The sequence below is a fragment of the Mesoplodon densirostris genome, chromosome 18 (assembly GCF_025265405.1).
Source record: "Mesoplodon densirostris isolate mMesDen1 chromosome 18, mMesDen1 primary haplotype, whole genome shotgun sequence".
NCBI lineage: Eukaryota > Metazoa > Chordata > Mammalia > Artiodactyla > Ziphiidae > Mesoplodon > Mesoplodon densirostris.
The window spans coordinates 41,229,705-41,235,391 of record NC_082678.1 but is presented as its reverse complement, the minus strand read 5'-3'; the positions used below and the strand labels follow the sequence as shown (position 1 = coordinate 41,235,391).

The 5,687-nt window shown below is 39.3% G+C and overlaps 1 non-coding gene across 1 annotated transcript; it reads right to left on the bottom strand.

Annotated features, from left to right (window-relative positions):
• Window positions 1-5,064: 5,064 nt before the first annotated feature.
• On the bottom strand, window positions 5,065-5,144 carry LOC132479399 (small nucleolar RNA ZL8). The gene has a single exon (XR_009530518.1). It is a non-coding gene; the product is annotated as a small nucleolar RNA ZL8 (small nucleolar RNA).
• Between the last annotated feature and the right edge of the window lie 543 nt (window positions 5,145-5,687).

The following is a 5,687-nucleotide window of genomic DNA, read 5'->3' as shown; positions in this document are numbered from 1 at the left end:
GTGGCCCTCCTCCAAGCCAATATTCCTTACAATTTTTTTCAGTATTTACTTGCCTGGGGAGGTGGAAGAGGTTAAAAGCAACTGATTTTTTTTTGTACTAATAAAAATTGTATTTATGAACTTACTTCAACAAGGCAAAGCAGAATCACTGAAAAATTGTTTGTGTGTGTGTGTTCTTGTTTCCTCTTCGGGTTTCTTTAGTCCACTTTAACGTGTATATAAAAAAATAAATTTCTGGGCTTCCCTGGTGGCGCAGTGGTTGAGAGTCCGCCTGCCAATGCAGGGAACACGGGTTCGTGCCCTGGTCCGGGAAGATCCCACATGCCGCGGAGCGGCTGGGCCTGTGAGCCATGGCCGCTGAGCCTGTGCATCCGGAGCCTGTGCTCTGCAACGGAAGAGGCCACAACAGTGAGAGGCCCGCGTGCCACAAAAATAAATAAGTAAATAAGTAAATAAGTAAATTTCTTCTTCTGAGAGAAAGGCACTATATCATGGGATATTTAGATTGAGATTTTAAGTTCACTGGGACTGACTGAGAAAGTTGTAAGAGGTTTCAGTAGAGCTGGGCTTTTAAATTTTTCGTGTCAAGATGCTGTCTGCTTTGGTGGGAGTGGGACAAATCATATTTAACTGGTTGAGCTCAGTGATGTTTTAGTGTTCATTTTGGATCAGCATTTCCCAACAGCTGCCCCAAAGGCCTGGAACTCCTGTAGCTGTCCAGGGCAGACATTGCTAATGGATCACAGCACTCCTTCCTGCAGAGCCCAGATGGGACTCCAGCTTTCTCGCCACCACTTCCAGTTATGGATTCTATTGGCCATCCTTGGGCTGGGTGGATGCTGTGATTCCTTCTGACCTCGCTGTTGTAGAACTCTGTGATCTTAAATTTTGCATGATTTAAAAGTAATCACTGTTTGTCTGGGACCTAAGTAACTGACATGTAATTTGGTTTCAGACATGTTGATGTTTATGTAAATGTTTGTGTAGAAGAAAATGATGTTGGAAGCTAGAAAAATCCCTCCTAGACATCTTTCCTGGTTTTATAGCATTTAAAAGAAGTGACAATTGAAGGAAATTTTATGGAAATATTCTGGGCTACTGTCAACTAGTACGGAGAGCAACTGAAGGCCCAGAATTCAGAGGGTGGTCCTAGAACCTGGATGGAAGGCAGACCTTGGTTTTCAGGAACCAAACAGCTTTAGCAATGGATTGAGGTAGGAAATGATCTGAGAAGATCTGTTGACAACTGCAAAGGCTTTATTTATGTGAACTACACCTAGCACCGATCTAAATTAGGTTGAACTTTGAAATAGCCAATGCTGTAGCAGAATAGCTTTTGCTCCCAGAGGCTGACAATGAGAGTATTTAAGGGAGACGAACACAAACTTTAGAGAGTAAAAAAACATGGTTTTGAATCCTGACTCCTGCAATTACTTGCTGTGGGACCTTGAAATAAGTAATTCATCATCTTTGAGTCTGTTTGCTTATCTGGGCAATGAAGATACTTATCACTTAACTTTCCGCATGTGGTGAGGCTTAAATAAGATATCAGTGGTGACACCTGCTGAGGCACAGAGCAGGCATGGAAATACAACCTGGGTGATTGCATCAAGCATGGGGAGTTCTTCACGGACACTTTCCAGTAAGGGGTCTGTGGTCGGAGCACCACGAGGACACTGATGAACTCGGAACCAGAAATTGGGTCTGTGAAGGAGAAACACGAATCAGCTGTACAACCCAACAGGAAAACAATATCAAGAGACAAATCACAACTTAATCAAGGAAATGAAAATGGATACAATGTGTTTCAATCAAACGGGGCGGGGGGGAGGGGAAGATTATCCTACCATTGGGACTATAAATTGGCATGGCCATTTGGAAAGGCAGTTTGAAAGTTTTGTCCAATTCCACTCAGCAGTGTACCCCTCCTCCCCTATATGATGGCTCTGCCCTACACAAACCAATAGAAGAGGAGGAAACCCTTGCCCTGGTTTATTTATTCTTTATAAGTTACAAAGTCCTGTCATATGACGTGTGCATTCATCTGTTTGTAATTTATTACCTATTGGAGTGTAAGCTCAGTGAGGTCAGTGTCTTTGTCTCTCATGTTCATAAACATACCATCATGAAATGCAGAACATGAGTATAGAAAAGATTCTAGAAAGTTCTAGAGAGAGAAGAAAAAAGAAAACCTTTCACATGAATCATAACAGCAAACCAGAAAATATGTTGTGTTTAAACATACGTAAATGATACCCTACTGTATGCATTATTCTGCAGCTTGCTTTTTCAGTCAGCATTTGGCTTGCAGGTCTAGCCATATAGGTACTTAGAGATCTTCAGCTCTTCTGTTTAACTTCAGATTCTGTCATCACTGCTTTATGGCAGGGGTAGCAAACTCAAATTCTACAGAGGTTATGCAGGACACCTAAATGTGAAGCAGCCTTGGAGGAAGACGTGTTATAATCAAATCTTATGCCTACCTAATTACATGGCCATATAAAACGTTGTATATGCCAACTAAAATCACCAAACAGAACATTTACCAAGGTTATATTTTGCCTAAGAACTAGCAGTTTGTGAACTTTGCCATTGTTTTCTCATACTTCATGTTATGGGTAATCTTTCATGGGTAACCATTGGTATTTTAGGTTATTTCCTCTTTCCCTCCCAAATTAGGACTAACTTGGGTTACAAATTTGGGGATTAACTTGAGAACACAGGAGATAGGAAAAGGAAGATCGAAATGTCAGTTGCATTTCTTAAAGCTGATTGGAGAAAGTGATTTTAGATCTGTAGCCAAAGGGACTTATAGTCTCTCCTCTTGATTTTGACAGAATCGCGGGCAGAGTCACAGTACACCTGCACATCTCCACCTGAGGGCTGGACTCCTACCACCTGGCAGGTAAGGAGACAGGGTGCATACTTTTTATAGCTTATGAATTTGACCAGACAGGAGTAGGGGCTGAGCCAGGCAAGCTCAGTTCCCTCTTTCAGAAGCAAATATCAGATAAAGCACTGCTCTTAGGCGAAGAAATTAGTAGAGGTGGAGAGAAAAGCTATGAATGTTATCCTCACAGAAGTTCCTCTTCACTGAAAGCATGAGACTAGTAGGGAGGTTGATTCCCTTAATAGATAACCAACATTTTGTCTCTGGAAACTTCCCTTCCTCCTCCTCTTTCTTCTCCTTCCCTCTCTCTCATGTAACACATTTAACTAGGACAACTCTTTTTTTTTTCTTTTTTTTTTGCGGTACACGGGCCTCTCACTGTTGTGGCCTCTCCCATTGCGGAGCACAGGCTCTGGATGCGCAGGCTCAGCGGCCATGGCTCATGGGCCTAGCCGCTCTGCGGCATGTGGGATCTTCCCGGACCCGGGTACGAACCCGTGTTCCCTGCATCGGCAGGCGGACTCTCAACCACTGCGCCACCAGGGAAGCCCTAGGACAACTCTTGATCTTGGTTTCTTTTCATTAATTTTTCCAGCTACATGGAGAAAACCTTTTCATTGCTAGCTTTTGGTGTTTCTGTGAGTCATGGATTCTTTCTTCTGATACATCTTTGATTACTGTTTTTATTCTATTAGTTTTGATCTGTTCTCTGATTCATTATCATTTCTCTTACAATTTTCAACTCTTTGTTTTAAAAATATGTTGATTTCCATAGGTTTTTTTTCATCCCCTCTCATACCTTCATTTTCATCCTAAAATTCATGTCTCCAGCCCAGACTTCTGTCCTAAGCTTCAGATATATATATCCAATTGTTGTCAACTTCAATGTATCAAAAAGAAGTTCTTTTTAAAAATTATTATTTTTTAAATTTATTTTTAAAAATTGAAGCGTAGTTGATTTACAATATTGTGTTAGTTTCAGGTATACAGCAAAGTGATTTGGTTATACATATATATGTATATGTCTATATTCTTTTTTCTATTCTTTTTCATTATAGTTTATTATAAGATATTGAATATAGTTCCCTGTGCTGTACAGTAAATCCTTGTTGTTTATCTATTTTATATATAGGAGAGTGCATCTGTTAATCCCATACTCCCAATTTATCCCTCCCCCACCTTTCCCTTTGGTAACCATAAGTTTGTTTTCTATGTCTATGACTCTGTTTTGTAAATAAGTTTATTTGTACTATTTTTTAGAGTCTACATATAAGTGATATCATATGATATTTGCCTTTTCCTGCCTGACTTACTTCACTTAGTATGATAATCTCTAGGTCCATCCACATTGCTGCAAATGGTATTATTTCATTCTTTTTTTATGGCTGAGTAATATTCCATTGTATATATGTAGTACATCTTCTTTATCCATTCGTCTGTCAGTGGATACTTAGGTTGCTTCCGTGTCTTGGCTACTGCGAATAGTGCTGCTATGAATATTGGGGTGAGTGTATCTCAAAAAGAAGTTCCAATCTTCCTCTTAAAACTTGTTCCTTCTCCTGACTTACAGCCTATATACCCTTTAAACCACGTGGATTGAAAAATCATGTCTTCTTTTTAGGGTTCATTGAGAAGATTAGATGAGATAATGCAAGTGGTTGCTGCTTAGCTGTCAAGAAAAATGGGGACAGAAAAGTCTTCTTGCAGAACGGGAGCCTGCATTAGACTGTAAAGCACAGCTGTTATCCTAGGATTCCTTCACTTCCTGTGTTATGTTCAGTGCTTTCCTTTTATTCTTGGTAGATTCCTAAGAAAGACTGAAAGGCAAGGAAAAGTTTTGAGTCCTTATATACGTCTTAAAACATCTGTATTGTTTCTCATATTCAATTTATGATTTAGATGGGTATAAAATTCCAGGCAGTAAGTTCTGGCAGTAAGTTTTCCCGCAGAATTCTGAAGGTTTTGCTCCATTATATTCCAGTGTCTGATGTTGCTTATAAGAGGCTTGTTGTGTTTCTGATTTATTTTCCTTAGCACATAACCCATTATTTTTTTCCTTTCTGGGTATTTTTATTTTTTAATTTATTTTTTAGTGTAGTTATATACCAATTTTACTTTAAAAAAAACAAGTCTGGGTGGGCAGGGGAGTTGCCACACAGGGTGGAAAGAAGCATAAGAGTAGATCAGGTGGTTTCAAAGATCCTCAGAGAAGCGCTCAGAAACTCTATTCCAACCAGGTCCTCATTACCTCTGGGTATTTTTAGAACCCTTTCTTTATCCCTGGGGTTCTGAAATTTCAAAACAGTGTGCCTTATTTGGCTTTTTATTATTCATCTTGCAGCATATTTTATGGGCCCCTTCAATCTGGATACTTATTGGCTTTCAGTTCTGAAAAGTACTTTCCTATTATTTCCTTTGATGATTTCCTTTTCTTTATTTCCCCTGTTGTTTGGAAGTCCAATTATTTAGATATTGTAATTTCTGAAACAAAACTCTTTTCCTTCCTCCACTATTTTCTACCTCTTGATCTTTTGGTCCATTTCTGGACTGTTTCCCCAACTTTATATTCTATTATTGAATTTTTGTTATCAAATGTTTTGATTTTCAGAAGTTTTCTCTTTGTTTTTGAAATGACCATTTGGGTTGTAATACGCAGTGTGTAGGGGCCGTATCTCCTTTCACTCCACTAAAGAGTCTATTTACAGATTTTTCTTCAACTCCTTCAGTCGTGTCTGAATCATCCAGGTTTCTTATTTATATTTATTTGTTTTGCTCTTTTTCTTTCAGAGGGCTTTCT